Consider the following 9,290-nt stretch of genomic DNA (forward strand, 5'->3'; position numbering starts at 1 on the left):
TTCTGACTGCGGTGATGCACTATGTCTCCACCTCCTGGAACACACTAGCACCATCCCCCTTCTCCCTGGAATGCATGCCAGATAGACACTGCCCATCTGGGACACTCGTGTGCTACTTCCGGTTTGTAACTTCCGGTTTTCACTCCGGTCTCAGCGCGCGCATTCTGCTTGAAATACCGGGCACTATGGACATGCGGGCAGCATCTCAGACTTGCGGTGGATACCGCGTCTCCTCTCCTACCCTCCAGCCTCCTGCAGGCGTGGTAAGTCTCATGGATCCTGGCACTCCAATGCCAGCTACTTTACATTTCTGTGCCACTAACCAGCATCATTATCGTTCATGGATCGGCTTGTTTAGCCCTCTGTCTGCAAGACCCCCTTCCTTTTATTATCTCCAGTGCTCGGTATGTTTACATCTTTATGCATCATAGTTGTGATAGAAATATATATATCATGTAGATCTCACTTGCATGTATACTCCTCTATAATCAAATATATACTTATATGCTCACAGCTAATATATACATTATAACCTAGACAGATCATAAAATGGCTGACATGAACTAATATAAACCAGACAGATCATATGGGGTTTTCCATCCCTAAAAGCAGAATGATGTCAGATGTCTGATGACTGCTGATCAGATGTCTCAGCTTAATCAGCAGTCATATGAGCATTAATCACAATATTCCATATATGTTTAGATAACCAATGACAGAGGAGCTAGACAATATGATAATTAACTAACCACCCCTGACAACCCCTAACCACTCCTTTCTATGTGAAAATATAAAACTATGTATGTACAATAAAATTCAGTATTGATGGAATGTTGTTCTGTCACAGTTGTGTACAGTCCATTCTTGATGAGCGCTCAAAATACTCAGTCTAATTGGGAGCGGCCACAGCACACACAGGGATATATTTATCCAACCCTAATATTTCCATAACATTAATGGCCCCCAACAGCGAGGCCCGGATGAAAAGCACGTGATCCTTCTTACCGGAGATACGGAAGTTATGGCCGTGGCCTGGCACAGGGGCAGGAGACTGCGCAGCTCCATAAGTAAGGTAAGAAAATGTTATCATCTTACCTGAAAGTCCCCTGTGCCCAGTCCTTGTCTATGCTTCTTGCCGGTAAGATGTGGTCACAAATTCCCAGGTAGTGTAAAAAATCCGGAGCCACGAATCCACCCTGGGAGGTGTCTGCTGTGAGCCGTGTATATGTATTTGTGTAAAATCCGAGAGAAGAAGGAAAAAGTGACTTTTGTTTGTGGTTGCTGAGAAACAGACCGCAGGATGTCAAATCGCTCGATAAGTTATTGCAGGATTCCCGTGCATAGGAGGAACACGCAGAGTTCCGGGGCAGGTGGTCCCATGATCCAGGCACGGGTAGTGATAACTTAAGAGGGCTACTGCAGATTCCCGTAGTGCCGGCGATCCAGTCAAGACGTCCGGACCGGGGTGGTAGAACCCGGGCGCAGGTGCGTCCAGTGCGATTGGCAGTAGTCTGTTCCCAGCGCAACCTGCATGTGTCACAGAATTTAAAAGGGCATCTCTCGGATCGTCTATCTGTCTGTTTGTGTCATGTACTATTGCCGCTTTAAGAAGCAGAAATAGTTCTCTTGTCCGAACTTCCTCTTTCTCCGTGCTGTTTAGCAGAGAGATATGCATTGTAAATCAAACTGTCACAGTTTTTTTTTTTTTTTTCTGACTGTTTTCAGCTGCAATGCTGAGTATATGTGTAGTTTTTTATGAAGAAGTGAAATTTAAATTGTATCTATCATTTTTTGATGTGACCTAAAGAGATTCTAAAGGAAAAAAAAAAAAAAAATAAAGAGGAAAGCCGTTTTAATTTTTAATTTTTTTAACTCTCTTAGGGGGTCTTTTTTTCTTTTTGCGCCATTTTAAAGTTTTTTAATTAAGTTTTCCTCAATCTTCAATCTCTTTACCTTTTTATTTTTTATATATATATATTTTTGAAAAAAGTTTTTTTTTCTTTACTATTGTATCAAAGTTTTGAGTTTTTGGTTGTGAACTAAGTTTTTGACGGTTTTTCTTATCGTTTTGAGTTTTTCTTAGTGTTTTATATACTCATTTTTAGAAGTTTTTTTTAGTACTGTTTTCTTTTCTCATTTTTGTGTGTTTTTCATTTTCATTTTTTTGCTTTTGCTATGGGGAATAAAGTGGCCGAGCAACAGGAAAGTCTTTTTACTTCCTGATGAGAAAACAGCCCCTAGATAGTGGCAGAATACGAAGGTGTTAAGTATGTGAAGATTTTTGGAAGGTATAAAGTACGTGAAATTCATTAGAATGGCAGACTTCAAGCTGCAGAATGGCATGACGTAGAAAGGAAAATAAGGGAAGTTAGCTGATGTTAGATTGCTGAATACTAATACATGGTATGAAGTGGCAGCAGAGCTTACATCGTTTAGGTGGAACAGAAAGTTATGTGAGCAAACCAGGAAGTGATTTTTGTGGGTATGAGACGGGAGAATCTGCGCAGTCTGCTTTTAGCAGAATCCATGGTATAGGTAGTTATTTTTGCACAGTATGTGGTGCGCCCCGTCTCTCCCTACAGGGAGAAGGCATAATTGCTCCTCTCTATTATTCTTGTTGTTCTAATCTATCCTCTTTTTCCTCTGTCAGTCTTTTCTCTCCGCACTCTCTCTCTCTCTCTCTCTCTCTCTCTCCTTTCCTCTTCCTCCACATTTTTTCTCTTCTCTCTCTTCCCCTCTTTCTCCACTCCTCTCTTCTCCTCCCTCTCTCCTCCCTCCACCCTCCATCTTCTCCTCCCTCCTTATCCACTCCCCCACCACACCTTTCTTCTCTCTCTCCCCTCCTACTATTCCTTTGTCTCACTCCTCAACCCCTCCTCCTTCTTCTTCCTCTTTTTTTCCTCCGTGTTGCCGGCTGGGCCAACGCCCAATTCAAACAATATGGTGCTTACAGCACAAGGTGTCCCTGGCACAGTCCAGCCATTGCCAGTTGTGATATCGGGGAAAGAAGGTGAAAGCCCCCCCTACAGTGGGCAGCCCCAGACATATCAGGCAGCAGTCAGCTCAGCCCTGGGTGCAGAGGGGGGAGGAGTGATATCAGAACGAGCTCACTGACAGATCCTCCGTTACCTCATTTCACAGTCAACAATTTTGTAACCCTTAAGGTTTTACATGAACTTTGATATCACCATGTATTGATAATGTACAGCTTCAGCACCGGTCAGAGCTGCCTACATCCACATTCACACCAACATGAAACTATAATCCTAATCCATCATAGCTTCAGCAAGGGGGGAGACATCCTCACACAAAAAAGCAACTTCTAAGTCCAAAATCAGTCAGTGTATGACCCCAGTACAAGCTGTCACAACTATTCTTCTGATGAAGATGAAGAGGGAACATCATACATGCTGTCTAGTACTAGAAAAGAAACCCACAGGCACCAAGAATGCAGGGGCAGATAGAGGCACCACCATTACACTATGTGCACTGCACTTCAAGTCAGGTGACAATAGTCCAGACCCAGGGATGCATCCCATGCCATTTTACCGAAGAATGTAGCAGAAGCAGCAAACATATGCAGCCAGCTGGAATGATCTCTGGGCCATGAATGAAAATAGAAGCAGGTGATGCACTCTGGCCAATCATAAAGGAACAATTCAAATTTCCAGCAGAATTAGATGTACACGCTTGGAAGTCAGGGCCACAGCTAATTGAACAGCTCAGAGAGTGAGCCATGACATGAGCCAAGAAAAGACAGAGTCTGTAAAGAAGTTTCATTGCAGAGTAATGCAAGTATTCCAAGACTTGGGCTTCACCATTCATGACCAGATACACAGGCCTTTGGGCATGGACTGAGACAGCCAATCAGGAAACCACTGATAGTGGCTAGGCCTAGGAACAGGTCAATAGCAGTGGACTGACCCAGAAAAAATGTTTTATGTGCGCCTAGGAGACTGTTTATTGCCGATTGTCACCAAAACTGCCACCATTATAGCACCACAAAGAGCGCGAAGAAGGAAACGGGTGCCGTGCTGCTGAGAACGCTGGAAGGGGAGCCAGAGGTGAAGACGCTGCAAAGTGCCGACCAACACACCACCAGAAGAACCGCTGCAGACTCCAGAGAGGAGACACCGACCTCAATAAGGTTAGCAAAGGGGAGAAGCTATGTCGGAGCAGGAGGAAGAAGTGATGGCAGATGCAGCCACAGCCCCTGTAACGCCCCAAGACCTTGGGTTGGATGCAGCCGCCGGTCTCATGGCACCCCGGGCCTCGCCACGAATGCACCTGCAGGCCCCGTCTTACCACCGCAGCTTCAATCAGCAGGCCGGACCCCGCTGCCGCTACAGTACCCATCATGCCGTTGTCCACAGTAGCCAAAGGGATTGAGTCCCATCCAGGGGTGCAGAAGACAGCCCCTCTAATGGTGACCACTGACCTGGAAGCTCAACCACCCTACAAATACAGAAGAAGTGCCAAGTGTTACATCTGTGGCAAGTTTGGCCATTTCCAGAACCAGTGCAAAGCACCCACGCCCCCGAAGAGACTGGACCCATGCAACCCAAGAGTTGGTCCAGAGAAACAGGTCAAGGAGGAAGTGCAGAAAGCAGTGAAGTACCCCATCCATAGGACAGAGGCAAGCAAGCCAGGTCCGCAAGACACTATGCTCCTGACATGTAAAACTTCATCTGCAAGACCAATACCTCAAATTACCTTTAAAGTGGATGGCGTTGTCAGATCCAAAGTGGTGCAGCCAGAAGTGTGATGACACCTGTGGAACTCGCTGATCCCACCTGCCTATCAGAATTCTCTGTGTCTCGCATGGGCATTGATGGTCAAGTCAGACCTTCTCAGCTTACAAAGCCACTGAGCGTGTGCACTCAGCCAGGACACTCTATCCTGTCCCAGTTTGTGGTGTCAAGGAACTTCCACTCAACCTGCTGGGAGCGAACCTACTGCAGAAGCTGAAGGCAACCACAGTGTTCCACGAAGATGGGACAGTGACACTTTCTTCATCCCTGACCCAAGAAGAGTCATGCTGGCGGCCCTACAAGAACATTAACCAACCAATGAGGCCTACCCAAGGAGGTACTGGACGTAGTACCAGAAAGTCTATGGTCTAAGGGACCCCAGCACGTGAGAAAACCTCAAGTTGCCCCAGTACGGGTGTCACTCAAGCCATGTACCCTCGTACCCTCGTAAGGCCCAGGCCAGGCCTAGAGTCAAGCTGCCTGTGACCAACTGAAGGTCTACCTGGAAATAGGAATCATTGTTCCTCGCACATCGCCTTGCAATACCCCGCTTTTCCCCGTCAAGAAAAAGACTGTAAAAGGAGAGCCAGCCAAGTTCAGAATGGTATATAACCTGAGAGCTGTGAATGACGCCACAGAGTTTGAAACAATTATGCCGAATCCGCACACTCTGCTCTCGAATGTGCCTGCCACAGAAAAAGTGTTCACAGTGACCGACCTGACTAAGGTTTTCTCCAGTGTTCCCCCTTCACCCGGATGACCAGTTCCTGTTTGCCTTAATGCACCAGGGGGGACACCACACATGGACAGTGATGCCACAGTGGGCCCAGAACAGCCCTTCACAGTTCACCAAAGCAATGTCCACAGTTCTCGCCAACTGAGTCACAGAACAAGCAGAAGTAACCCTGCTACAATACATGGACAATCTACTCCTTTGTGCAGTTGACTTTGACACGTGTAAAGCCCATTCCTTGTATCTCCTACTCTACCTGGCGGAGCAGCACTGCAAGATCTCAAAGAACAAAGTCCAGTGGTGTCTGAAGCAAGTTACGTTCCAGAGACACTGTATTGCTCACCAGGTGAAACACCTGACAGATGACCGGAAGACCACAGTGGAGAAGATGGTCCTACAGGTCTTCCTTGGCCCCGTTCCTCCTGACTGATGCAGTCTTCAGCTCGTTCAATAAGTTAAAAGGCACAGTAGTCTCAGCACCAGCACTAGGCCCATCCGACTACAAGAAGCCATTCCATCTCTACTTGATGAGAAAAGAAGGCCTTGCTACTGGAGTCCTGACACAGCTTCAGGGGGGAAAGCAGAGACTTTCGGACTACTTTTCAGCTTGCCTGGATCCAGTTGCAAGGGAAGCCTCTTCCTCCCGCATGAAGGCAGCAGTTGCAGCACACGCCCTCCTGGACAGGACTACTGACATCAGTGGAAAAACCATTGGAAATCCTGGCTCTGCATGACATCTCAGCAATCCTCAACCAAACCCAGCTAAAACATCTCTCCACCGCCAGGCATCTTCGCCTCCAGTGCTCTCTACTCCTGCCCAACAATGTCACCATCTCCAAATGCACAGTCCTCAATTCGCCCACTCTACTCCCACTCCCAAGGGGGGATACAGATACGGATCCTCAGATAAAAAGTCTGATCAAAATCTGCATGATACCTTCTGCAGGGATCTGAATTTGCTCCGGACGGATGACCATGATTGCTTCAGCATCATGCAACAGGAAACAGCAGGACTACCCAAGGTGGCAGAAGAGCCACTGACCAACCCAGAGTTGATCCTCTATGTGGATGGCTCCAGATTTGCAGATGATGAAGGAAGATTCCACACGGGAGGTGCAGCGACCAGCAATCAAGAGATCCTGTGGTCCAGAAGTCTGCCGCCCAGTCTGTCAGCCCAGGAAGCAGAACTGATAGCGCTGATGAAGGCCTACCAGATGGCAGAAGACAAGACTGAGAAAATGTATACCGATTCAAGGTACTTGCATGGCATAGCACACGACTTTGGACCCATCTGGGCTGCAAGGGACTTCCTCACAGCAAGCGGAACAACCGTGAAGCATCAATGGAGCCATTAAGGACCTGCTGAACACACTTCAACTTCCAAAAGTGGTGACAATGCTAAAAGTCAAAGCGCATGGAAAACTGAACACAGTAGGGGCACGAGGCAACAACATGGCGGATATGGCAGCCAAAGAAACAGTCAAGGGAAGACAATATGGACAAGTGGAAGAGGTCGTAGAGCCGGACGGCTACTACAGGACGGCTGAAGACAGGAAACCTGACAAGATGACATCCTGGGATCTGCTCAAAAAAGTTGCAAGAGCAAGCCCCAAAGGACAAGAAGGAATGCTGGGTGCAGAAGTGAGCAACACATGAAGAAGGAAGGGTATACTAAATGGACTACAAACCCTGTTTACCCCGAAGCATGTACCCTATGGTGGTCCAGTGGGCACATGGGCCCACACACAGATTAAAGACACAGATGAATGATCCGATTGGTGCTTACTGGTTCGCTCCAGAAATCTCCACCCTAACAGCCAAGTTCATAAACAGCTGTCTAACCTGTGGCAAATGCAACCCTGGAAGAATGAAGAAAGTTCCCACACATCAACTTGCCAGACCACTGTACCCCCTTCCAGAGGATCCAGATAGACCACATCCAGATGCCGCCAAGTGGAGGATTCGAATATGCCCTTGTGGTCGCGGACGTGTTCTCAGGATGGCCAGAAGCTTTCCCAGTGAGGAACCAATCAGCAAAGACTACTGCAAAGAAGCTACTCTCAGAGACGAGATATGCAGCTATGGGGTCCCAGAAGTGATAGAGAGTGACCAGGGACCTGCATTCACAGCAAACCTCACATGAGAGATCTAGTCAGCAGTAGGGTCAGACTTAGGCCTACACACTCCCAATCACACTACTCAGTGTTCAGGCACACTCCCAGAGGCCCAGAAAAAGCTGTCACCATGTGAAATTTTGTTTGTGTCTAGTCCCAGGTTAGGGGTATCCTTTCCCTTAGCAGCTGATTATGCAATATGATACTTTGTCTGCTTATGTAATTGAAATCACCAAGAAACTTGCTAACATCCATTCTCGAGTTTTTTTCTTCATTGCCAGATCCAGATTCAGTGTCCGGTATGCACTCCTAGAAGCCAGGAGACTGGGTGTTGGTGAAAAAGCTTGTAAGGAGAACACCACTCGATCCCAGATTTGATGGTCCTGCTCAAGTGCTGCTGATGACACCAAACTCTGTGAAACTGGAGGGAAGACTCGCTTGGATCCACTCATCGCATGGCAAGAAAGCTCCCCTACCAGAAGATGACACCCAAGCCAGAATGATGTCGTGGATGCCCTGCCTGACCGAACAGATGACCTACCTGATAAAGACTGCACATCGCTCACTACACATGCTATTGACTAAGAGACTGATTGCAACGAACCCCCGTTAGGGACAGATCTCCTGACCGCCCATTTGCGAAAAGTCTGTATGGAGTGGGGCACAGGCGTTAGGCTTGTGTCAGTTCGCCAACAGCACAAAAGAGTTGCAGCGCTTTGGGACAGGAGGCTAGGATTAGGGCAAGTGATATCTAAGGGGGGCTTGTGATAGAAATATATATATCATGTAGATCTCACTTGCATGTATACTCCTCTATAATCAAATATATACTTATATGCTCACAGCTAATATATACATTATAACCTAGACAGATCATAAAATGGCTGACATGAACTAATATAAACCAGACAGATCATATGGGGTTTTCCATCCCTAAAAGCAGAATGATGTCAGATGTCTGATGACTGCTGATCAGATGTCTCAGCTTAATCAGCAGTCATATGAGCATTAATCACAATATTCCATATATGTTTAGATAACCAATGACAGAGGAGCTAGACAATATGATAATTAACTAACCACCCCTGACAACCCCTAACCACTCCTTTCTATGTGAAAATATAAAACTATGTATGTACAATAAAATTCAGTATTGATGGAATGTTGTTCTGTCACAGTTGTGTACAGTCCATTCTTGATGAGCGCTCAAAATACTCAGTCTAATTGGGAGCGGCCACAGCACACACAGGGATATATTTATCCAACCCTAATATTTCCATAACATAGTAACTATACTTTAAGCCCCGGGGCCACTCTAACACCACCTATTTTTTATAGACCAGTCAGCGTCAGCCCTCTATCTGTAAACAGCTAATCCTGTTTTACTCCAGTACCTGGTATGTACACACATCCCCTTACCTCATAGTAACTATGCACTTTACATACTGGAATTTGCACATATACTTATATCTCTCATTATAGATGCAAATTCTCTAAAAAGGGTTAACAGTATACACCCTTTGGCTCAATAAATAGGTATGTACTAAGTCCCATTCTGTTTTGGTTTCTTTCCCTCCCACTTGCTATCATATACTCTGTTCAGCGTCACGGTCACATTTTCGTAGTCACTATGTCAGTTTTACATGTGCGGCTATGTCCAGTGCCACGATTATACCCATATTCACATTTATG

The 9,290-nt window shown here is 46.4% G+C and overlaps 1 long non-coding RNA gene across 1 annotated transcript; it reads left to right on the plus strand.

Moving 5' to 3' along the window:
- Positions 1 to 435: 435 nt before the first annotated feature.
- LOC143782290 (uncharacterized) lies at positions 436 to 8,760 on the plus strand. Its single transcript, XR_013216920.1, has 2 exons — positions 436 to 1,072; positions 7,880 to 8,760. It is a non-coding gene; the product is annotated as an uncharacterized LOC143782290 (long non-coding RNA).
- Positions 8,761 to 9,290: the final 530 nt, after the last annotated feature.

This window comes from Ranitomeya variabilis, chromosome 6 (genome assembly GCF_051348905.1).
Source record: "Ranitomeya variabilis isolate aRanVar5 chromosome 6, aRanVar5.hap1, whole genome shotgun sequence".
NCBI lineage: Eukaryota > Metazoa > Chordata > Amphibia > Anura > Dendrobatidae > Ranitomeya > Ranitomeya variabilis.